Consider the following 27,322-nt stretch of genomic DNA (forward strand, 5'->3'; position numbering starts at 1 on the left):
TGTAGCTAATATTATTAACTTTCCTTAGAAAATAGTGTTATGAAAACTGATAAGAGGGAGCGACACCAGGTAGCATTACATAACAGAACTATAAAATCACTTTTTAAAATCTGAAAAAAAAAACGTAGCCTTATTTATTGTTTTTGTGCTTTTTTATTTACATTGGAATGGAGGACGCATTTTGTCAAAAGGGTACAATAGTTATATTTGCGTATATCATTTGTCCAGCTAGCATATGCTCTGCCTACTATTTAATTTAAACATGTTCTAGTCATTTTACAATAATAAAAAATTGCCAGCTTTTTGAAAGTTTCAGGTTGGATTTTTTTTTCCAGTTCTGCTCCTGAGGATTCAGGATTTGATGTCCAAGCTCTAGGTTTCTATATATTTTTCTTATTTTAGGGAACAGTGATTGAGGATTTGGCAAAGTTCAAGAGTTCAAAAGCCCTCTACCCATTGCCCGTTCCTCATGTAACCCTGAAGAGTCATACCGTTTCGAAGTTATGAAACTAGATTGTAATAGTAGAACCTAGAACTAATTAAACACTTTATGACAATTTAAAAAACTTTTGACCGTTTTGGAATAACTTATCTATGTTGGATTAGCAAAATATAAGATTTTTAATAAAATAACGGGATAAACCCCCTGAAAATGGAATAAATGCCATGTAATAATTAATTAAAACAAGTCATCTATCAACTAGCTGACAAATAAGGACCAGACCATGAAATGGCTCAATCTTTGGAATTGCTGATTCAGACAGTATGGTACTTTGAACCGATGTTCGTCATCTATCCATAGTACCAAAACCCTGAAACTTTGCTTGTCCTTTTACGATAGCCGGCATTGACACCCCCCCCCCCCACTGGAAACTACCAGCCCCCTGCAGAAAACACCCTACTGTCTCTTCTTGGAATGCTGTTTGCGATGCTCCTGCTGACACGTGCAACAAGTTCCCTGCATGCTTTGCGCTGCTCCTAACAAACCGAAAATCTAGCTTGAATGTTTTTTCCCTAACCCAGTCAAATCACCAACTTCATAGAGTATGCAGCCTAGGTACATGCAAATTGTTCAATTGATTTTAGAATAAATAATCCATAGGATTACGTTTATGGATACCATGCCGTTTTATCAGACATGATCAAATATACCGAATATTTTTTTAGGCAGGGGTAGGTTTTCCAACTTTATCATGTTAATAAAACCTCTTCAAATACTAGAATTTCTTTCAAAATCACTTTAGGAGTACAAATCTATTTTTTTGTTCAATATAGAAAATTCAGTTTTCTGAAAATATCTCATTTTGCAGAGGTACCGTAGTTGGAGAAATCAGATGGTTTGAGGATTTCCAGAGCGGTTTTGATACCCAACTGTTTTTCAAATTTTCTTCCAAGATCCAAAGGCTCATTTTCAAGTCGATGGCAGTTGAATCCATCTTTACCGACCATTCTCTTGGAAATAATGATTTCCTCAAAAATGAGGGAAATTCCTCATCTAACCCTACACTGATATTACAGTAGGGTTGAAGTAGAGTTCTTCGTATTGTCCAGTGGAAGAGAGTCTTATGAGTCTATGACTTCGTTGAGTCCGCTGAGAGAAAAAAAGGAAGAAAAACATTATTTCGGTAGACAAGTCCGCAAAAAAAAAAAAAAAAAAACACCTGCTCATGAGGATGAATGACTTCCCTCCAGCTCTCAGTCTCGTGAAGGGTGAATCCTTCTAATGAGCCGTAGTTACTTAAAATCCCAATAAGATGAATATTCTTTTTTTGCATATGGTAATATCTTTGTGTGATTGGATACTATTGACACGGATCTTTCTTGGCTTGTAATGAGGTACCATGCACTATTTGAGAAAATGATTGAAATCATGCACCATAATTGCATTGCTATTTTAATACATTTTTGAAAACTAAGTATTTACGAAACAAAGCAATAAATTACTGTCCCAGTTTAGTTTTCTTGTTCGGTTGAACAATAGAACTCTTTATTATGAAAATTTTAGTATTCCTTGAGAAAGCCATTCAACTTCATTTATCGTCGAAAACAACCTTAATTTAATTCAATTCCAGTTTAGTTACAATGATATAATGTCGAAAATTAATTGGAGATTCAACGTCTTCAGCTTTAAGACTTTCAAAAAAAATATTTGGACCTTCATGTTCACCTCTTCAACATTCTGTAAAATTGTAAGGGAGCTTTGACTGCCATGGTTGCACGGTCCTGAAAAAAAAACAAAAAAAATCAATCAATGGAGTTAGCCAAAAAGACCTTGTTATAAGTTGCAAATTACCATTAGCAGACACCTTCAAAGGATTTTTTCTGGGTGGGGGTAATAATAAAAACATTTACAATTTTATTATAGTATATGTACCCACTGAAAGTACTCAGAAATTCAGGAAAATTTAGGATTTTGGGTGGCTTGGCCTCGGCAATTCCTCTGCAAAAGTCCCTTTTTAGATCTTCCCCCTGTCTAAGGAAACATCTGATTGATTATGCGGATTTTCATGATTGGAAAAATATTTTTTTGGGGAGGTTGATTCAGACCACTTTTGGAGAACCGAGGGACAGATTCCAGAAAGTTACCATTTTTTAAAGTAATTTTTCAGGAATAGAGGAAAAGCCGCAATTAGAAAAAAACTTAGGAGGGTGTTTCAAAACCTTAAACTCCCCTAACTCCCTCTTCAAAGCAAAGAACTTTCGCAAAATGTCTTTGCATGGTCTTCAAGCCTTACAATTAAAGAATAACTTAAAACGTACCAAACTTAAAACGAACATATATTAACATAAGTAATAGAAGGGTATGGGAGACAATCAGAGTCGAAATTGAAGTAGATCTAAAAGAAAAGAAATAAAAAACCAAGTCATCCTTAAGCTAAGAAAATCTAAAGTCCGTTTATTCTTATTCTATTTTAATATGCACTAAAAACAAAATTGCTGCTTCTGGGGCCTTTCATTGGAGACATGTTCTTTTGATTATTGTTGTCTTTTGCTGATTCTTCTTTTGATGAGCTAAAAATTTTACGATGGTAGTTTTGAAACCAATCATGTCTCAAAAAGGCTGGGTTATTTGTCTTATATAAATAATCGCTATTTATCTCGTAGGCTAAACTGTCTATGTGGGCAGTATTAAAGCCTCAAATATTCGATAAAATATAATTTCTTTGTTTGTTTGATCTGCCCTGATCCTCGATCTGCATATCCTTAATGTTTATCCTTTCTGGGTAATCATATTAATCCCTCTGACAATAAAAATATATTAAAAAAAAAGAAATCACCAACGCAACAGCACAAACACATTAAAAAAAAAGAGAAAGATGGAGAAAAGGAAGACTGTTTTCCTAAATTAGAGATTAATATAGATCAGTCTTGGACGAGGCCTTAACCCTACTCATCCATACAATCACATAAGTCAAACAGCATAGCCATACACTATCAACCATAAAGAATAATCCATGGACAGGCAGACATGTCATCAATAAGTATAAGTTGTCATTTACCAGACAATAAAAACAGTAAAGACAAATAATTCAGAGGCAACAACCCAACACTCATCAGTAGAATACACTTGCCTATAGGGTTTTGGCATTTTAAATTCTCTACCCAGTCAAGTGTTGTGCCTGCCACAGAATATCCGAAGCATCCCTGTGTCAGGTATCACCCCCAAATTACATGCCTTTGAAAAAAAAGAAAACCAAGAAAACCAGTAAAACAACCAAGTAACACCAAAAAAAATTTATCCTGTTGATATATTCCACCTTTTAGCAACAAAATGTGATTTTTGTATCACACCTTTTAGTAAACTAAACGTGATAAAATATACCAAATCACATATATTAACACTTTGCAAAATACCTGTATGAACTAAATAATTATATAATTAATCATTACCATGTGGCTAATTTAAAAAAAAAACGCTCTAATAGAACCACAATTCAAAATAAATGGCGCTGCATCATCTTTTCGCGAACCTCCGAAACTAGTCGAAAATTTCCTTAAGTATTTCCAGATAATTCTTTTGGTATTTATTTAAAAGTTCGTTATAATGAAAACTAAATTTTTAAATTGCCAAGTTAATTTATTTGCAGAAAAACCTCTCAAGATTTTACATCTATTTTTAAAATCAATATAATTACTACAAATCCTTGCAAAACGAAGTATTTGTGAGAAAAACGCTGAATATGTGATATTTGAGTTTATATTACTTTCAGGGAATGGGAAACTAATCACTTCAAAATCAAATTTTAATATATATATATATATATATATATATATATATATATATATATATATATATATATATATATATATATATATATATATATATATATATAAAACGAAAAAGTTAAAAATTCCAATGCAACATGATTCGTAATAACTTGAAACTTAAATTAAGGAAAAAAAATCCAGACAATAAAAGTTTACAAAACTCAACTTGCAATTTTTATATATTCCGGATTTATAACAAGGAGTTAAAAAAGATTCAAATTAGTAATTGTCAAGCTAAATTGCTATCTTATTTTTCTTTCTTGGGTTGAAGAGAAGCAATACAGAATTTTCTAGTATTTATTCCATAGTTCCTTGAACAATTCTGTTGCATCCAATACAATTGTTTCTTCTTTTAGTTCTAAATATATAAGGGTGATTCGATTTAGCATAAAATTTGGGAACTTTTAATTTTCTAACCTTGTGAGAGATACAGGACGCTTGACGGATTTGTGAAGTACACAATAAGAGAAATCTCTCTTTGCCTACTTCCGAGCCTGTTCTATCTAAAAACAGCTTTTATAAATAAATATATTCTTCAAACCTGATATTTCTTATAAATACTAGGTGTGGGTTGAACTATATGTTTTATTTTCGCGATAAAATATACATTTCTCCTACATCCGACAAAACTTGGCTTTTTTTTATTCCTTCGGGCATATGTTTGTGATAATGTTTTTCCCCTGAAGGTACGTAGTTCATAAAGAAAGAGGACTGTGGGTAGAAGAACTCAAACCTGGTAAAGTATCTCAAATTAATTTTCTGTTCATTATGAAAAGAAGTAAAAAAAAAATTGGCTATTCATGTGGCTATCAATAAAACACTTATTAAAGGGTTGGAATTTTTCAATTTTTCCTGATATTGCTTCATAGAATTTTTTTTGAAACCTTGAAACTTACCCCTATCCATGAAAAAAAAACGCTTGCTCGATCTTTCCATGTTTTCCAAAATTCTTTTGAATCGTTGAAAACGACATATTTAATAAACCATTCTAGTAACCATGCCAAAATAAAAAACAAACACCATTCCAATTTTACAACTACTTTGGAGAAGTTTTTGGAACCAGTTTCACCGCCGATCCACTTGACTATCTGAAAAAAAACATATATATATGACGTGATGAATGATTATTAAGAACTAGCAGTTCATGGCAATGAACTGAGCGTCAGAATTGACGTGGCTCAATAGTGACGGAAAATCTAAAAATCAGTATTTTGACACCAATTGACACAATTGACTTTTTACCCTTATCCCAGATATATAAAATACAGTAAGTTTAATGCTTCGCATCAAAAACTAAGAATCCAAGAAAATTGGCATGATTTCTGAACAACGGAACGGGGAACAACCCCGAAAAATCAAGCGATTTTAATAAAATAATAACATTAATTCAACGTATCAGAGAAGGCTACTTCCAGTGATTTAAAGCTCCCCTTTGCAAAATATCAATTTTGTGTATTTTTTGCAGGAATAAAGATCGCAGATGCGTGTTTTTTGTTTTTTCCCCATGTGTAATCATGTCGAACCAATGGTCTTCTAATATCGGAAGAAGACTCTTTCAAACTGAAACTAAAACTTCCAGTGTCTTTTCAAAGTTATTAAAAAGATTGGAGGGTAGATAGCTCCCCTCCCACGCAGCTTATCCCCCTAAGCAACCTGGTAAAAATCTTAAGATAACAATTTTGTCAAACATAGTTGAAAGACCAAATAAAAAACGATTTCGACAATAACATGGACACCCCCAAACTGTTTGTGAGTTAAATTTATCTTATTTAAAAAATAATTTTTTTTTATTTTTTGCATTAAATCAGAAAAAAAAACTAATAAAAAATTTCAGTCAAAGATCTTCTGAATAAAAGCTCAATGTTAAAGTAAAAAATCGAATGGGAGGAAATATTATCTAAAATAAAGTGAGACAATAAAAATGGTACGATTAAAAAAAAAATAAAGAAATAAATTATATTACTGGATGTAATTTACATGTACCAGTCATTTAAAAAATAAAAATCAGTATTTAAATATTAATACAGGAAACAGCAATTAGAGCGATAGTGCTCATGAGCTTCTGTTTTATTTTCATTTCTTTGTGGCAATTTGTGGAGGACTACTCTCAGGAGCCCTCTTAACACAGAGCTTGCCTTAGCAGATCTGGCCGAGATTTCGGCCTCAAGTGTGCCACTAGAGGATATAATTGATCAAAGATATGTGAAGTGCCTTACCACATCAACAGCTGGGCTGTTAATCTTAACAGTTGAGAGTGGTGCTGATGTTGTCTTTTCTCTGGGTATGATCTTCGTTATCTTTCATTTGATATAAAGCCCAACTCTAGAGGCTGTGAAGGAGAGAGTCTCGAGTACAGACTTAAGTTGGTCGATATTGTCACTAAGGACAGGTGCATCGTCCACGAAATCAACATCGGATAGAGTCCTCCCAGCATAACTGATGCCGAATGGTTGGGTATGGTGCGTCTCGCTCAGGATGTGGTCGATGAAATAGTTAAACAGCTCAGGTACAGCAACGCATCCTTGCCATATTCCGTTTTGTATTTGGAATGAAGAGAAAACCTTCCCGTTAAAGAGGACGGCGTTTTCTGTGTGTTTTCTGTATGTTCTGGCGTTTTCTCTACTATCTTTTTGGGTAAGCTAGCTTTCAGGATTAGCCAAATGGACGGTCTTTCAACAGTGTCGAAGGCAGAACTAAAGTCAATGGGAGCTATGTAGGTTTTTTTTTTGTTAAATTCCACTGTCTTCTGAACGATCTATCAAACCGTGTCAATCTGTTCTGTCGTCGATCTTCCTGGTATGAATTCGGTTTGTTAGGGGCAACGCAAAGCATGCAGGGAACTTGTTGCACGTGTCAGCAGCAGCATCGCAAACAGCATTCCAAGAAGAGACAGTAGGGTGTTACCGTGGTAGTTCCCGCAGTCCGTCTTGCTCCCTTGACACACTGACTAAACGCCGACACAAGGATTCCTTTCTTTCAGTTTGATGGTCTAACTTTTGTGTGCCAGATAATGCTGAACACTATCTGTACCCAGAATATCATTGCAGGCCCACCTATTGTGAGTAGCTAAGAAGCGATGCCACAAGGGCCGGTTGTTTTATTATCCCTAAGTTTCTTTACGGCTGATCTGATCTCCTCAGGAGAAAACTCGTCGCCGTCAGTGGAAGCGGTAGTTTTTGCAGCAGCAGCAACAAGCCCGGGGTCAATGCAAACAGGTGGATGTGAATTGAGCACTATATCGAAGTGTTTCTTCCATATACCAAGACATTGGGACTGATCGTACATGGTTTCTCCATACGCTACTTTCCGGCTTGTGGACGCAATGGAGTGTTGCCCAGTCAGCTCAACCAAGATCTTGAATGTTGCACCTATGTCTCTGGGAAGCTTGCTCGAGCTCAGTGGCTTTGCCTCCAATGAAGTCTTTCTTGTCCTTGTGAAACATAGACTTGCACTGTTTGTTGAACTGTCTTTAGAGTGTGATATCTCCTCGTAGTCTCGCTAGCCGTAGCTGCTCAATCCCTTCGAACGTTTGGCTGCTAATCCGCTATTTTTTTTTCACTACTTCAAGCCCACAACTTCTGTAATTGCAGTGAGAACATTAACTTAGAAAATATTCTACGCTGACTCACTTTTTGAACACTGTTGGAAGGGCTCAAAGTGGTTAGAGACCTCAACCATATACCGTTTACGAACCAAAGGATCTTGCTTCAATCGAGAGGTGTCTATCTTCTTGGAGGAAGAGGAGTTATTCTTGTTGGCCATCAGCCCAAGTTTGATCCTTGCAGAAAGAAGACGATGGTCAGTATTGCTGTGCTCAGCACCTCTGTATGAGCGGCAGTTCTGTACAGACGAATGCCAGCGTCGTCGCAAAATGTAGTCGAGCATCTTTTTGTCTTGCCGTCAATGTTGTTACATGTGAGCTTCGCAATGTCTTTTCTCACGACCAATGTATTAATGACTGATAGGGCGTGGGTGATGGAACAGCTGCTCTCTATTCTCATTCAGAGTGTCAACCGTCAAAGGTTCAACAGCCGCATCATATAGGTCAGAACTGTTAGCAACAACGGCGTTGAAATCACCTATGACAGTGAGGTAGTCGTTTGGCGACACAGAGGAGAGCATGAAGAAAAGCACTGCATAGAAGTAGTCCTTATCTCCATTCTCGGCCTCATTTGTCGGTGCATAGCAGGTAAGAACAGTTACCTTCCTATGCTTGCTGTCTATTCTCGCTGTCAGTAAACGTGAGGAGATAGGTGTAAATGACAGTAGCGCTTTCCGGGCGAAGCTGTTGAGAACAAGGTTGACTCCCTCTCTTCTTTGGGTTTACGTTTATTTTGAATATCAATGTTGCCACTTACTTCAAATACAAAAAACAAGTTATTTTTAACTTTATTTTGGAGTACATGAGAGCTAGAGGTTAAAGAATAGGTTGTTTATTTGGGCATAAAGTCTGCACGCTAATAGGGATGTCTAAGCATTCAGAAGATTGTAATTGAAAGGGTAATAAGCAAATAAATATCCTTTTGAGAAATAATTTAGGTCAGGTAGAACATGTGAAAATTCAGAGAAGACTCACTCAGATAAAAGAAGTTGCAAATCTTCATTATAGGTGAGAAGCTTGAGGTTATGCCAAAATGGAACAAGTACGGTTTAGTTCAGCAAACAGATTTTAAGATAATTTAGAGCCTAAAGAATTCATTTGGCTCAGGGGTAATACAAGTAGATTTTCTACAGAAGTTTCATTTTCAAGAGTGCTAGATTGGTTAGAACATTGAAACTTTAGGAGAATACAATCAGGTTAACAAGGGTTCGGTGTTTTTAAGTCAAATTATCTGGAGGTTTGAAGAATGCTAGATAGATTTCTGGGAGTAAGCGAATACATGAGAAGAAAGTAGGTGCTTCTAAACGGTTTAGAGCCCGACCGATATATCAGGCCAATATTGAAGTTAGTGTCATAATCGGATATCCGAAAAAAAAAAAAAAAAAAAAAACAGACAAAAACAAGCTTTTTTTATGCACGACTTATCATGAAAAGGGTAAGAGATTTTTGTGTTAATTTTTCCTTGTCCAGTCCTTAGAAATGAAGCCAACAGCAAAGTCAACCAGGTGAGTCAAATGAAGTCAAAGCAAATTTGTTGTCAATGCACACCTACATGTCAACTCACAATTGGTGCATCAATATTCGAAATAAATGCTGAGCTCACAAACGTACAATTTTTACCAAAACAACTAAATAAAACACAATAAATCATACGTTTGGTTTGATGAATATTCACTTGCGTGGGTAAGAGATCCACGAATTATTCGATTAAAATCGTGCTATCTAGTTAGGGGCATAGCTAAGGGAGGGGATTTCACTGAGTGGAAAGGGGGGAAGTTCGGTATGCGGTGCCGATACCTCCAAAAACCATTTACATTTGATATCTAGCTTGTGAGTCGAAATTTTTCGGCAATTTTTGGACAATTTTTTGGACACAATCTTCAAATCCCTTCTCCAACCTTAAAATCCTAGTTTTACCCCTGTATCCAAAAAAGGAGAGGAGGAACAGCAGTTTGAATTGACAGCATATTTGATAACAGACTTACAACTTCGACAAGGGATGAAGAAAAGCTTCCTTTAGAGTGATCGTGAAGTAACAGCATTCGTTTGGAAGCATCTCTGCTGTCTACCCTCTTTTGACCCAAGCAAAAGAGATTTCAGCATGGTGGGGAACATTTATGATAACAAACAAAGAGGTTTAAAAGGCGAAAATGCTGAAAAATTGTGATTTGAACTTGCTTTTTTGTTTTATTTTTGTGGGTGTGCGTTGCTACGGCCCAATGGAATTTGAAAAATATTATCTTATCAAATACATCGGACTCAGAAAGTTTCATTGAATTGTTTGACATCATTCTATTAGGCAGAATTCAGAAAGTTGAAGTCATATTTCCTGTTAACAGAATAAAGCCATATTTCATACTAGGGACGTTTATTTTCAGAAATCCTCAACAACAGGTGGAACAAACCACGTGCCCTAGGCGTTGTAACGATTGATTTTTCAGTTCAAATAAAGAAAAAGATGGGTGAGCCTCTTTGGGGTAGTTTTAAGCATTTTACCCCAAATAAAAACTAACCAGAAGATAGTTGACCAAGCAGTTGCTGACCAGGCAGCAAACTGACCAAGCAGTTGCTATTCACAGTAATTGAGCCAGACGTAAATATACTTCCCATAAAGTTCATCCAGCCCATCATATTTTCGTCTTCTAAAACAAGAACTATAATTCTTTAATACTTTTTAACTTTTTCAAGATAAGCTACCGATATCATTTCATAAAATCCAATGATTATACCATGCATACAAGATATAAAAAAAAAAAAAAACAGAAAGAGAAATGGAAGGCTATTTACACTTGGAGCGACAATGTCGAGAAGTAAGGGAGTAATATACGTCAAGCTGAATTCTTGATTCCAAATTTGCTTTGCAAAAAAAAAGCTTTCCACAAAGTGAGTAATTGGTTTGCAAAGCCCATGGCTATTACTAATTGGCATCTTGTAGCTTTAAAAGTTTTGCTGCACGTATTGATGAAAATTAGATGGCAGTCCTGAGATGGATTGATGTCAGCGGAACCCATTGCATGCAATGTACACAGCAGACAGAGGGAAAACAGTTCTATCACATTCATGTAGGTCATTCCTGAAATATAAAATGGTCAGAATTAATTTAAAAAAAATAATATAAATCACTTTTGTTTTCAAAATCATCGGAAGGAGATGCAGGTAGCAGGTGTTTAATATCTATATTTATCTATTCAAGGCCCCCCAAGCCCATCCCCCCCGCGCGTGTAAGTCGTTACGCGCCATATTACTTACCCGCCATTGTAGTTGTGTCCCTATGTCCCACCTGTGAATATATATATATATATATATATATATATATATATATATATATATATATATATATATATATATATATATATATGTTTTTAACTACGTAAAACTTGAGAATATACAACATTCCTCGCTGTCCAATTGTCTGTGCATATAAATAGATAGTCAGGTTTACCAACTCTTGAACATGCGACACATAATTGTCCATGGGAAAACAATCCGTATTCAGATCTATATCTCATGATTCTAATGATTGCCCTTGAGCTTTGTTGAAGGTGATTGCTAATCGACCATTCCCTGTGTCGCCGTCATAATTTATATATCCCCCTGTGCCCCCGGCGTCCCCGTTGTAGTTGCGTCCCTGTCGTCATTTATATTCCCTGTGTCCCGGTGTCCCAGTCTGTAATTTCTCATTCAGTGTCCCGGGCGTCATTTATATTCCTTGTGTCCCGGTCGTCATTTGTGTCCCAATGTCCCGGTCTGTATATATATTCGTTTTCGAATTGGTCTTTTTTTTTAGTTTTTTACCTTTTTTTTTTAGTTTTTTTTTAGTTATACCTCATGATTCTAATGATTGCCCTTGAGCTTTGTTGATGGTGATTGCTAATCGAACATTCCCTGTATCTCCGTCGTCATTTATATATCCCCCTGTGCCCCCCGGTGTCCCCGGTGTAGTCGTGTCCCGGTCGTCATTTATAGTCCCTGTGTCCCAGTCGTCATTTGTATCCCGGTGTCCCGGTCTGTATATACATTCGTTTTTGAGTTTTTGAATTGGTATATGATGAAATAAATTTTTGTGTTTTTTTCCTTTATTTCTTTTTAGTTTTTTTTTGTTTTTAACCTTTTTTTAATTTAGTTTTTTTCTTTTTTCTTTTTATTTTTTTTGTAGTTTTTACCTTTATAGTTATTTTTATTTTTTTAGTTTTGTTTTTCTCCTTTATTTTTCATTTTTTTCCTTTTTTTTCCTTTTTTAGTTTTTCAGTTTTTTTATTAGTTTTTAGTTGTTTTTTTCTTTTTAGTTTTTTTTGTAGTTTCTACCTTTTTTTAGTTTTCTTTAGTTTTTTTTTTTACTTATGTCCTGGTCGTCATTTATACTCCCTGTGTCCCGGTCGTCATTTGTGTCCCGGTGCTTTGTTGATGGTGATTGCTAATCGTACATTTCTTGTGTCCCGGTCGCTTTCTCTTTGAGTGTCCCGGTCATCATTTATATTCCCTACTAGCTTTTGGGGTGGCGCTTCGTGCCACCCCAACACCTAGTTGGTGGGGCGCTTCGCCCCACCCCCCAAGCCCCCCCCCCCGCGCGCTTAAGTCGTTACGCGCCATTGTAGCTGTGTCCGTGTCCCACCTGTGAATTGAGATAGATAAAACATGCGAATATACAACATTCTTCGCTGTCCCATTGTCTGTGCACATAAATAGCATTTATATTCCCTGTTTCCCGGTCATCATTTGTGTCCTGGTGTCCCAGTTTGTAATTTCTCTTTGAGTGTCCCGGTCGTCATTTATATTCCCTGTGTCCCAGTGTCCCGGTTGTCATTTTTGTCCCGGTGTCCCGGTCTGTAATTTCTATTCAAACAATCCCTCTGTCTCAGTCGTCAATTATATATCCCGCCTGTGCCCCCGGCGTCCCCGTTGTAGTTGTGTCCCTGTGTCCCGGTCGTCATTTATATTCCCGGTCGTGATTTGTGTCCGGGTGTCCCAGTCTGTAATTTTTCTTTGAGGTTCCCGGTCGTCATTTATATTTCATCTGTGTCGGTCGTCATTTGTGTCCCGGTCTGTAATTTATCTTTGAGTGTTTTTTCTTTTTAGTTTTTTACATTATTTCAGTTTTTTTTTCTTCTTTATTTTTCAGCGTCACTATGAAGTACATATCGCCGAACCTTTGTTTTTTAACTTAAATCTGGTAGGCATTGATGACCTTATCCAAGTCAAAATCCCAAACCCAATCATCATCGCTATCATTTTCAGTTTTGATATGTTTTGACTCTCGCTTTCCAGGTGGATTTTCATCTAACTGCGCGGTTTTGCGTTCTTTAGCCGCAAGCCTGTTTTCTTGCTGTTCTTGTGACTCTTCGGCACGCTTTCTTTTCTTACTTTCTCTATCAGCTGCAAGCCTGTTTTCTTGCTGTTCTTGTGATTCCTCGGCACTTTTTCTTTTCTTACTTTCTCTATCAGCAGCAAGTTTTTTGGCATAGACTCTTTGAGCAGCTTCCTCGGCTGTTGCCATTGTAGGTTCTTCAGTCATTTTACAATTAAACATTTTTCCGTGAACGCATGTCTTAAATACCATTAATGACGTCACTGTCATAGCAAAAATGACGACAACTAACTTCATGACGTCAGTCGACACAGAAACATGACGTCACCTGACAGACAGACCACTTATTTTTATATATAAACTAGCTGTTGGGGTGGCACTTCGCGCCACCCAAACACCTAGTTGGTGGGACGCTTCGTACCCCCCAAGCCCCCCCCCGCGCGCGTAAGTCGTTACGCGCCATTGTAGTTGTGTCCTTGTGTCCCACCTGTGAATATATATATATATATATATATATATATATATATATATATATATATATATATATATATATATATATATATATATATATATATATATATATATATATATATATATATATATATATATATATATATATATATATATATATATATATATATATATATATATGTTTTTAACTACGTAAAACGTGCGAACATACAACATTCTTCGCTGTCCCATTGTCTGTGCATATAAATAGATTGTCAGGTTTACTGACTCATGAACATGCAACATATAATTGTCCATGGGAAAAACAATCCGTATTCAGATCTATGCCTCATTATTCTAATGATGTGTACCTGTGTCCCAGTCGTCATTTATATTCCCTGTATCCCGGTCGTCATTTGTGTCCCGGTTTGTAATTTCTCTTTGAGTGTCCCGGTCGTCATTTGTGTCCCGGTGTCCCGGTCTGTAATTTCTATTCGAACAATCCCTGTGTCCCGGTCGTCATTTATATATCCCGCCTGTGCCCCCGGCGTCCCCGTTGTAGTTGTGTCCCTATGTCCCGGTTGTCATTTATATTCCCTGTGTCCTGGTCGTGATTTGTGTCCGGGTGTCCCAGTCTGTAATTTCTCTTTGAGGTTCCCGGTCGTCATTTATATTCCCTGTGTCCCGGTCGTCATTTGTGTCCCGGTCTGTAATTTCTATTCGAACAATCCCTGTGTCCCGGTCGTCATTTATATATCCCGCCTGTGCCCCCGGCGTCCCCGTTGTAGTTGTGTCCCTGTGTCCCGGTCGTCATTTATATTCCCTGTGTCCTGGTCGTGATTTGTGTCCGGGTGTCCCAGTCTGTAATTTCTCTTTGAGGTTCCCGGTCGTCATTTATATTCCCTGTGTCCCGGTATGTAATTTCTTCAGTTGACAAACATGACGTCAGTCGTTGTCATTTGTATTCCCTGTGTCCTGGTCGTCATTTGTGTCCCGGTGCTTTGTTGATGGTGATTGCTAATCGAACATTCCTTGTGTCCCGGTCGTCATTTATATTCCCTATGTCCCGGTCGTCATTTGTGTCCCGATCTGTAATTTCGTCAGTCGAAAACATGACGTCAGTCGACACAGAAACATGACGTCACCTGACAGATCCACAGACAGACAACTTATTTTTATATATATAGACTAGCTGTTGGGGTGGCGCTTCGCACCACCCCAACACCTAGTTGGTGGGGCGCTTCGCGCCCCCCCAAGCCCCCCCGCGCGCGTAAGTCGTTAAGCGCCATATTAGTTACGCGCCATTGTAGCTGTGTCCCTGTGTCCCACCTGTGAATAGATATAGATATAAATATATATTTTTAACTACGTAAAACATGCGAATATACAACATTCTTCGCTGTCCCATTGTCTTTGTTATAAATAGCATTTATATTCCCTGTGTCCCGGTCGTCATTTGTGTCCTGGTGTCCCAGTTTGTAATTTCTCTTTGAGTGTCCCGATCGTAATTTATATTCCCTGTGCCCCAGTGTCCCGGTCGTCATTTGTGTCCCGGTGTCCCGGTCTGTAATTTCTATTCAAACAATCCCTGTGTCTCAGTTGTCAATTATATATCCCGCCTGTGCCCCCGGCGTCCCCGTTGTAGTTGTGTCCCTGTGTCCCGGTCGTCATTTATATTCCCGGTTATATCCAAGCTTTCTTTTCTGACTTTTTCTATCAGCAGCAAGTTTTTTGGCATAGACTCTTTGAGCATCTTCATCGGCTTTTGCCATTGTAAGTTCATCAGTCATTGTAAACTTAAACATTAATAGATTTCTACGTGAACATATGTCTTAAATATCTTGAATGACGTCACCGTCAAAGCAAAAATGACGACAATTAATTTCATGACGTCAGTCAACACAGAAACATGACGTCACCTGATCCACAGACAGACAGACAACTTATTTTTATATATATAGAAGATAGATAGAAGATAGATGTCCCGGTGTCCCGGTCGTCATTTGTGTCCCGTTGTCCTGGTGTGTAATTTTGTCAATCAACAAACATGACGTCAGTCAACACACAAACATGACGCCACTCGACACACACACACACAGACAACTTATTTATATATATATAGATAGATAGATAGAAGATAAAAAATAAGTTCTGTGTCTGTTGACTGAAGTCATGTTTGTGTGCCGAATGACGTCATTGTAAGGATTGAGCATTATGCTGTCATGAAGTTGTTTGTCAACTGACGTCATGTTTTTCGACAGAAAAAATTAAAGACCGAGAGACCGGGGCACCGGGACATCTATATATATATATATATATATATATATATATATATATATATATATATATATATATATATATATATATATATATTTATATATATATTATATATATATATATATATTATATATATATATATATATATATATATATATATATATATAAATATATATATATATATATATATATATATATATATATATATATATATATATATATATATATATATATATATATATATATATATATATCACGAAAAGATAAATCACCAATGCTACAGCACAAACACACAAAAAAAAAAAAAAAAAAAAAAAAAAAAAAGAGACAGAAGGAGAAAAGGAAGACTGTTTTCCTAAATTAGTGATTAATATAGACCAGCACTTGAATGAGGCCTTAACCCTACTCATCCATACAATCACATAGGTCAAACAGTATAGCCACACACAATTTTCGCCACTCTAAATTCTCTACCCAGCACAGTGTTGTGGCTACCACAGAATATCCATGGCATCCCCGCGTCAGGTATCACCCCCAAAATACATGCCTATGAAAAAAAAAACCAGCAAATGTAAAACAACCAAGTAAAACCAAAACAAGCTTATCCTGTTAATATATCCCTCCCTTTATAAGGATTGATAATTATGCCTTCATGAAGTTTTTTGTCAACTCACGTTGCGTTTGTCGACTGAAGAAATTACAGACCGGAACACAAATGAGAATTCTATAAAAGCTAAAAAACTAAAAAAACTAAAAAGGTAAAAAACTAAAAAAAAACTAAGAAAAAGGTAAAAACTACAAAAAAACTAAAAACTAATAAAAAACTAAAGAAACTAAAAACTGAAAAAGAAAAAAACTAAAAAAGGAAAAAACTGAAAACTAAAGGAGAAAAAGGAAGCAAAAAAAAAAAAAAAAAAAAAACAAAAGGTAAATGTATTCAAGTCGAAGTAGCTGAGTTGGTAATGCGTTATGTTCCAGGCTTTAGGTCTGAGAGGTTCCAGGTTCAAACCTTGGCTTTAGCATTAATACAAAAGAAGAAGAAAAAATAAAAAAAGGTCAGACCGGGACACACGGAATATAAATGACGACCGGGACACTCAAAGAAAAATTACAGACTAGGACACCGGGACACAAATGACGACTGGGACATGTGTGTCGACTGCTGCCATGTTTGTGTGTCGACTGAAGTCATGTTTGTCGACTATAAATGACGACTGGGACATAGGGACACAACTACAACGGGGACGCCAGGGGGCACAGGGGGGATATATAAATGACGACGGGGACACAGGGAATGTTTGATTAGCAATCACCATCAACAAAGCTCAAGGGCAATCATTAGAATAATCAGGTATAGATAATCAGGTATATATAGTTGTGTCCTTGTGTCCCACCTGTGATTTATATATATATATATATATATATATATATATATATATATATATATATATATATATATATATATATATATATATATATATATAAGCCGAGAAACAGTGAATATATATGACGACCAGGACACAGGGACACAACTACAACAGGGACGCCGGGGGCACAGGGGGATATATAAATGACGACGGGGACACAGGGAATGTTCGATTACCAATCACCATCAACAAAGCTCAAGGGCAATCGTTAGAAAAATGAGATATAGATCTGAATACAGATTGTTTTCCCATGGACAATTATTATGTTGCATGTTCAAGAGTTGGTAAACCTGACAATCTATTTATATGGACAGACAATGGGACAGCAAAGAATGTTGTATATTCATAAGTTTTATGTAGTTAAAATAGTTTAAATATTTAAAAATTACAGAAAGGGACACCGGGACACAAATGACGACCAGGACACAGGGAATGTAAATGAAGACCGGAACACATCATATACCAATTCAAAACGAATGTATTCGAGTTGGTAAAGCGTTATGTTCCAGGTCCGAAAGGTTCCATGTTCGATCCTTGGCCTTAGCATTAATAAAAAAGAAGAAAAATAACTAAAAAAGGTAAAATACAAAAGGAGAAGAAAAACTAAAAAAGGTAAAAACTACAAAAAAACTAAAAAGAGAATAAAAAAAACTAAAAAAGCTAAAAAACTTAAAAACTAAATTCTATTAGTTATATATATATAACTATAACCCATAGAAATTACGGCGCAATAGAAATTATATATATATATATATATATATATATATATATATATATATATATATATATATATATATATATATATATATATATATATATAATTCGGACAGAACTACGTGTCCGTAGTTGTGTCCATAGGCAACAACTAAGTGCCGCAACTGCTGGACTCCTGGAGTTCCTCAGTCCTTGGCCATTCGCCACGCGCCAATGGCAGCCCGTCATAAGCCAAATTGAAAATTTGAGAGGCACTTATACAGTAGACGAAGAAAATTTGCATCAAGATCCGGATTTGCTAGGGATCATTTACTTAGGGAAAATGTCGTGACGAGCTCCTTAAAAGACCTGGCAAACATGGACGGAACGTTTAAGCGTCTGATTTTCATGGTTATGGGTAAGTTTCAAGGTTAAAGAAAAATTCTATGGAGCAATATCAGGAAAAATTGAAAAATCCAAGCAATACAGAATTTTCTAGCATTTATTCCATAGTTCCTTGAACAGTTTTGTTGCATCCAATACAATTCTTCCTTTTTTTTTAGTTCTAAATATATAAGGGTGATTTGATTTAGCATAAAATTTTGAAAGTTTTAATTTTCAAACCTTGTGAGAGATACAGGACCCTCTACGGGTTTGTGAAGTACATAATAAGAGAAATCTCTCTTTGCTTACTTTCGAGCCTTTTATCTAAAAAACTTTACTTTCGAGCCTTTACTTTTACTTTTTACTTTCGAGCCTGTTCTATCTAAAAACAGCTTTTATAAATAAATATATTCTTCAAACCTGATATTTCTTATAAATACTAGGTGTGGGTTGAACTATGTGTTTTATTGTCGCGATAAAATATACATTTCTCCTACATCCGACTAAACTTGGCTTTTTTTTATTCTTTTGGGCATATGTTTGTGATAATGTTTTTCCCCTGAAAATACATAGTTCATAAAGAAAGAGGACTGTGGGTAGAAGAATTCAAACCTGGTAAAGTATCTCAAATTAATTTTCTGTTCATTATAAAAACAAGTAAAAAAAAATTGGCTATTCATGTGGCTATCAATAAAACACTTATTAAAGGGTTAGGATTTTTCAATTTTTCCTGATATTGCTCCATAGAATTTTTCTTTAACCTTGAAACTTACCCATAACCATGAAAATCAGACGCTTAAACGTTCCGTCCATGTTTGCCAGGTCTTTTAAGGAGCTCGTCACGACATTTTCAACGATCCATTCTAGTGCCCATGCCAATATAAAAAACAAACACCATTCACATTTCGCTACTCCTGTTGACACGTTTCGGAGAAAACTAGGAGAGATCCAGATTACTATCTGAAAAAAACATATATATATGACATGATGAATGATTATTAAGAACTAGCAGTTCATGGCAATGAACTGAGCGTCAGAATTGACGTGGCTCAATAGTGACGGAAAATCTAAAAATCAGTATTTTGACACCAATTGACACAATTGACTTTTTACGCTGATCCCAAATATATAAAATACAGTAAGTTTAATGCTTCGCATCAAAAACTAAGAATCCAAGAAAATTGGCATGATTTTTGAAGAACGGAACGGGGAACAACCCCGAAAAATCAAGCGATTTTAATACAATAATAACATTAATTCAACGTATCAGAGAAGGCTATTTCCAGTCATTTAAAGCTCCCCTTCGCAAAATATCAATTTTGTGTATTTTTGCAGGAATAAAGATCGCAGATGCGTGTTATTTGTTTTTTCCTCATGTGTAATCATGTCGAACCAATGGTCTTCTAATATCGGAAGAGGACTCTTTCAAACTGAAACTAAAACTTCCAGTGTCTTTTCAAAGTTATAAAAAAGATTGGAGGGTAGATAGCTCCCCTCCCACACACCTTATCCCCCTAAGCAACCGGGTAAAGATCTTAAGATAGCAATTTTGTCAAACATAGTTGAAAGACCAACTAAAAAACGATTTCGACAATAACATGGACACCCCCAAACTGTTTGTGAGTTAAATTTATCTTATTTAAAAAATAATTTTTGTTTATTTTTTGCATTAAATCAGAAAAAAAAACTAAAAAAAAATTTCAGTCAAAGATCTTCTGAATAAAAGCTCAATGTTAAAGTAAAAAATCTAATGGGAGGAAATATTATCTAAAATAAGGTGAGACAATAAAAATGGTACGATTAAAAAAAATTAAGAATGAATTACATTACTGGATGTAATTTACATGTACCAGTCATTTAAAAAATAAAAAAAAGGGGGTAAAATTAACATTGACTTGATGCCCACTTATTTGCACTATCTGTCTTGGCTTTTTCTACAATTGACCAAGACTTGACTTTTCCCACAACTATTCCATGTTCAATTCAAAAATCAACGGTTAATATCAGCTGGTTAAAAAATAACCATAAATTATACAAGAACTAGAAAATAAACAGGCTAGAAAATAACCAGAATTATGCCAGAACTTGGACCAATTGGTCGATACGATGACCCCTGGGAAAAAAACAAACAAAAAAACAAGGGCTAAGAGCTCATATCGCACTTGTGACAAGGCAAGAAGAGCTAAGAGCCAAGAGATCATATGGTATGAGCTCTAACAAAATTCTATGAATCAAGAGATTGATTTAAAAACGAAAATAAGAGGTTTAATGCTGGTCAGGATTTAAAATAAGAGCTCTGAGTCACAATGTCCTTCTAAATATCAAAATTCATTAAGATCCGATCACCCACTTGTAAGTTATAAATACCTAATTTTTTCTAAATTTACCTCTCCCTTTAGCCCCCCAGATGGTCGAATCTGGGAAAAGGACTTTATCAAGTCAAATTGTGCAGCTCCCTGACACGCCTACCAATTTTAATCGTCCTAGCACGTCCAGAAGCACCAAACTCGCCAAATCACTGAACCCCTCCCCCCAACTCCCCCAAAGAGAGCGAATCCAGTACGATTCTGTCTATCACGTATCAAGGACATTTGTTTATTCCATCCACCAAGATTCATCCCGATTCCTCCACTCCAAGTGTTTTTCCAAGATTTCCCCCTCCAAACTCACCCCAATGTCAAATGATCTAGTCTGGATTTGAAATAAGAGCTCTGAGACATGAATTCCTTCTAAAAATCAAATTTCATTAAGATCCAATCATCTATTTGTAAGATAAAAATACCCCAATTTTCACGTTTTCCAAAAATTCTGGTTTCCCCCTCCAACTCCCCCCAATGTCACAGGATTTGGTCAGAATTTAAAATTAGAACTTTAAAGCACAAGATCCTTCCAAATATCAAATTTCATTAAGATCTGGTCACCCTTTTGTAAGTAACAAATACCTCAATTTTCAAAATTACCCCCCCCCAATTCCACCAAAGAGAGCATATCCGGTCCGGTTATGTCAGTCACGTATCTTAGACAAGTTTCTATTCTCCCCATCCAGTTTCATCCTGATCTCACCGCTTTAAGTATTTTCTAAGATTTCCAGTCCCCCCAACTGCCCCCCCCCCAATTACGCTTGATCCGGTTGAGATTTAAAATAAGAGATCTGAGTTACGAGGTCCTTCTAAATATGAAGTTTCATGAAGATCCGATCACTCCTTCGTAAGTTAAAAATACGTCATTTTTTTCTTATTTTTCAGAATTAACCCCCCCCCCCCCCAATAGAGCGGATCCGTTCCAATTATGTAAATCACGTAAGACTTCTGATTATTTTCCCCACCAAGTTTCTTCCCGATCCCTCCAATCTAAGCGTTTTCCATCATTTTAGGTTCCCCCACCCCAAACTTCCCCCAATGTCACCAGATCCGGTCAGGATTTAAAATAATTTCTTTGAGACATGATATCCTACTAAATATCAAATTTCATTGAGATCTGATCACCCATTTGTAAGTTAAAAATACCTCATTTTTTCTAATTTTTCAGAATTAACCCCTCCCCTAACTACCCCAAAGAGAGCGGATCCGTTCTGTTTATGTCAATCATGTATCCAGGACTTGTGCTTATTTTCCCACCAAGTTTCATCCCAATCCCTCCACTCTAAGTGTTTTCCAAGTTTTAGGTTTCCCCCTCCCAATGTCACCAGATCCGGTCAGGTTTAAAATAAGAGCTCTGAGCCATGATATCCTTCTAAATATCAAATTTCATTGAGACCCTATTACTCGTTCGTAAGTTAAAAATACCTAATTTTTTCTAATTTTTCAGAAATAACCCCCCCCCCCCCAACTACCCTAAAGAGAGCGGATTCGTTCCGTTTATGTCAATCATGTATCTAGGACTTGTGTTTATTTTTCCCCACCAAGTTTCATCCTGATCCCTCCACTCTAAGTGTTTTCCAAGTTTTAGGTTTCCCCCTCCCACTCCCCCCCCAATGTCACCAGATCCGGTCAAGCTTTAAAATAAGAGCTCTAGGACACGATATCCTTCTAAACATCAAATTTCATTGAGATCTGATCACCCGTTTGTATGTTAAAAATACCTAATTTTTCAGAATTACCCCCCCCCCCCAACTACCCCAATGAGAGCGGATCCGTTCCAATTATGTCAATCATGTGTCTAGGACTTGTACTTCTTTTTCCCATCAAGTTTCATCCCGATCCCTTCACTCTAAGTGTTTTCCAAGATTTTATGTTTCCCCCCTCCAACTCCCCCAATGTCATCAGATCCGGTCAGGATTTAAAATAAGAGCTCTCAGACACAATATCATTCCAAACATCAAATTTCATTAAGATCCCATCACCCACTCATAGGTTAAAAATACTTCATTTTTTCTATATTTTGCAAATTAACTGGCCCCCCACTCCCCCCCCCAGATGGTCAAATTGGGAAAAACAACTGTTTCTAACTTAAGCTGGTCATGTCCCTGATACGCCTGCCAAATTTCATTGTCCTAGCTTACCTGGAAGTGCCTAAAGTGGCAAAACGGGGACTGACAGAAAGAATTGGTGAATGTTATGTCACTTGGTTAATACCAAGTGCAATAAAAACTAAAAAAAAACTAAAAAAGCTAAAAAACTAAAAAAAAAGGTAAAAGCTACAAAAAAAACTAAAAAGAAAAAAAAACTAAAAAAAAGGTAAAAGCTACAAAAAAAACTAAAAAGAAAAAAAAACAACTGAAAACTAAAAAAAAATACTAAAAATTGAAAAAAAAAACTAAAAAAAAGGAAAAAAAAACTGAAAAATAAAAGAGAAAAAGAAAACTAAAAACTGAGACACAGGGAATATAAATGACAACCAGGACACTCAAAAAGAAATTACAGACTGGGACACTGGGACACAAATAACAACCAGGACACTCAAAGATAAATTACCAACCAGGAAACAAATGACAACCAGGACACAGGGAATATAAATGACAACCAGGACACAGGGAATATAAATGACGACCAGGACACTCAAAGAGAAATTACAGACTGGGACACAAATGACAACCAGGATAGGTTGCCATTACCTTGGACATATTCTTTGTCTGCCAGATAAACAATGCTAATCCACTGGGAGGAATATTTGAGAGGTAGTGCTATAGCACTGCCTATGGTTGCAATTTTTTCTCCCAGAGGTACTTCATATGGAAGGGATTTTTATATAAAATTTACAGGGGGCTCATTTGATTGAAAATTGGGAGTTCTAGTGCCACTAGTAAGACTCAAAAGTGATTGGAGGGGAACTAGCCATCCTAACCATGCTGTTTTCCCCCAAATATATCAGATCTAGCCTCCTTGTGCCCTTTTTTCAAAAAAAAAAACCATCAGAGAAACATTTTGAGATAATCATTTTGTTAAAACTACTTTGCAAATCAGAAAAATTAAACTTCTGGGTTAACACAGTTCCCCAGGGCCAGGGGGACCAGAATAGCCCTAGCCAACACAGTGCTCCTCCACAGGCAGGAGCATTTAAACAAGAAATGCCAGTTTTCAGGAAAACAAAATACAGTCATGCATAGAAAAAACACTGTATCAGATGCACAAACATATCTAATATTTCATAAAAATATTTTAGCTAATTCTTAGAAATGAAAATTATAGAAAATTTCACGGACAGCATCTTTGAAAGAGATGAAAATAAATTTTGTTTATAAATCTTCACATAAGGGTAAAATTATTATAGCTGTGCCAGCCAGAAGCAACTTATAATCAAACCTTTACTTTCTGCCAAGGAAATTTAAAAACTTAAAAAAAAAATCCAAGACAGTGACTAGTACTTCCACAGCTCACTTGCTAAAACTGTTAAGGTAGAGGAAGACAATAGATTAATATAGATTGGCTAAAGCGAAAAATAAATCTTCTTTCTGTTCCTCACCCCCTCTTGCCAGCAAATTAAATTAAACAGATTACACATTTAATTTGCCTATTACCTAGGCGATGGAAAAATTTCAACCCTAGAGAGGTAGAATCTGAGAAGCAATATTAAAATAAACTAGTCATGTTGATATTAAGGTTGACTTATTATAATATATCTTTTAATCATAAGTAATACACCTCTGATTTATAAAACAATATTTTACTTTCAATATATAACATAAAGTAGTTTATTTTTATTCCTTTTTAGGCCTAATAGTATCATACATTTCTTTCCATTTTTGAAAACCATTTTTATAAGTTATACTGCATGTCTCTTCTTCAGCACACATTTTAACACTAACACAAACCATTTTCCTCACAAAAAGGGAAGACTGAGAAATGATTATCCTATTCAAATTAATACAAAGGATGCAAAACATTAGAGTCCTGTCTCTAAAAGACAAAATATTTATTGACTCCTACCCTGATACATGATATGCAATTCTGTAGAAGCAGCAAAGGCAAAACAAGAAGAAGTAGGATGTGACCAAAAAACCATGTTTAGAACCGGGCTATAACATATAGTCATTTCAATAACATGGTTTGAAGTCCCCCCCCCAAGGAAAAGTAAAAACTAATTACTCAAAAATATTTAAATATAATTTATTGGGTCCTCTGCTGTATTGATCCAACCAATCCCAATTTGATAAAAACACATATATTTAGACATTTAGTCAAAATTTAAGATTATTTAACTTAATCATGACAATCCAGTACTGGTAAAATTCTAGTTTAGTGACTTCTTACTATCTTGAAAAGGGGTTAGGTTAGAAAAATGAAACTTTAAGGGATGGGTCTACAGGCTAAAGTATATCCCAGGAAGGTATTTTAAAGTAACCACATCTACTCATGCACCCTCTACAGGGCCCTGAAATATGCCTACATGACAGGTCAATACCTATTGAAATTTTGACAACACACTTTTTTTACCTAAATTTTCAGCTACAAGTTGCCTTTTCTCTGCCTTTAGTTCTGAAAATGCAATTTCTGTTATTTGAGTAGAATTCTGAGCCATATCAATATTTTTTTTTAATTTAGGAAATGTATTAGCATATGTTTAAAACCTTATAAATGGGATTGAGCAATGTGAAGCTGAGAACAGTTTTGTTGTACTTCATTCAAGCAGAAGATCTATTTTGCAGGGTTTCACTTTTATAACACATATATTTTTAAAGGTCATCAAAAGTTAGGACCCTCTAGAGGGAAAGAGAGTAGTTAGGTAGTTCAAAATACTTTCCTGGGACATAAGTTGGCCTGTAAACCCATCCCAAAAAGTTTCATTTGGTAAAACTCTAGTTAATTGACTTCTTTCTATCTTGGAAAGGGTTCAAGTTAGGAAAATGAAACTTTCAGGAATAGGTCTACAGGCTAAAGTATGTCCTGGGAATGTATTATAAAGTACCCATCTCCACTCCTTCTCCCTCCAGAGGGCCCAGAAATTTGCCTACATGACAGGTCTACACCAATTGAAATTTAGACAAAACAACATTTTACCTTAATTTTCAGTTACTAGTTGATTTTTCTCTGCCTTTAGTTCTGAAAATCCAATTCCTGTTATTTGAGTATAATTTGGAGCCATATCAATGTTTTTTTTTTCAAATTTAGGAAATTTATTTGCATATCTTTAAAACCTTATAAAATGGAATTGAGCAAGTTATGAAGCTGAAAATAATTTTGTTGTACTTCAATTAAGCAGAAGATCTATTTTGCAAGGTTACAATTTTACAACACACATATTTTTAAAGGTCATCAAAGATCAGGGCACTTTAGAGGGAGGAGTGGAGGTAGTTGCTTCAAAATACCTTCCCAGGACATACTTTAGTCTGTAGATTCATCCCTGAAAGTTTCATTTTCTTAACCTAAACCCTTCCTGAGATAGCAAGAAGTCAATTGACTAGGATTTTACATTCCTAACCTAACCCCTCTCCAAGATAGCAAGAAGTCACTAAACTAGAATTTTACCTTAATGCTTATTACACCTTAAAAATGAATCTATAATAAAACAATAAGTTTGAAAGTTTGATGCCAATGATTTGACCCATTGAGGGACCAAAAAACTGAAGAGAAAATTTATTATTTACTAGGATATATAAAGTGCTTAAAACAAAATGTAAACCTAAACAGCCATATATGTAAATAACAAAAAAAAAAAACATGAAGTGGTAACCTATAGGCCTACTCTTTATTTTAAGGTAAGAAATATAGACTATCCCACATTTACCAAAAACCTTCTGTTTTACTTGATCGAGAACAATGAATTTGGATTCAGTACAAAATGCAAGGTATATATTTGCAAATTAATGGGGTGAAGTCTGACCTTTGTTAATATAGCCTAGGCTAAACATACACACCAAGGGCCTGCAGCTTTTGTTAGCCTAATTTTCTATTAGAACAAGTAGACTATACATCTAGAGAAGGTACAAAGAGCTTTATACTTACCAATTTTATTTATTTTACTAGTTTTCAGCCAGCCAAAGGGCTGGCTGAAACGTCAGTCGTCAGCTCAAGTGCCAAGACAAAATGTCGGAAAACTTGATGATGGTGATCGAGGGAATTCCCGACCAGCGTTGCAACGTTTTCTGTCTATGAATATGTTCCCTGAGTATCGTAAATCTCACAATTAAGCCCTGTCTTAATTGATGTATTGGCTTGCCTTTAGTTGGTAGATACTAAATAAGGCGTGGCTATTTTCTTTGAAGCCATCCAATCCTCTTTGTAAATAACGAGTGAGATTTTTTATTCACAGTAAACTAAATTTAAGCACCCATGCTAAGAAATCTGTGGCTAGTTAAGTATAACCTTTCCAATCGATCTCCAAAAGCCATAAGCTTTCTGTGTGATGGACTTGTTGGTTTTAAGCTCGAAGCTATAATTTCTATATCCTCCCTATATTAAACAAGAGCTAAGAGCTCATATGGCACTTGTGACGAGGTCGGAAGAGCCGAGAGCTCATATGGTACGAGGTCGGAAGAGC

The 27,322-nt window shown here is 35.9% G+C and overlaps 2 long non-coding RNA genes across 2 annotated transcripts in view; both read right to left on the reverse strand.

The window, feature by feature from the left end:
* The window catches only part of LOC136036330 (uncharacterized), a 350,999-nt gene that overhangs the window by 311,074 nt on the left and 12,603 nt on the right, over positions 1-27,322 (reverse strand). The window lies entirely within an intron of this gene.
* LOC136036320 (uncharacterized) lies at positions 2,034-26,891 on the reverse strand. Its single transcript, XR_010619694.1, has 4 exons — positions 26,788-26,891; positions 10,658-10,943; positions 5,166-5,357; positions 2,034-2,223 (listed from the first exon to the last, which is right to left on the reverse strand). It is a non-coding gene; the product is annotated as an uncharacterized LOC136036320 (long non-coding RNA).

The sequence above is a fragment of the Artemia franciscana genome, chromosome 15 (assembly GCF_032884065.1).
Source record: "Artemia franciscana chromosome 15, ASM3288406v1, whole genome shotgun sequence".
Lineage (NCBI taxonomy): Eukaryota > Metazoa > Arthropoda > Branchiopoda > Anostraca > Artemiidae > Artemia > Artemia franciscana.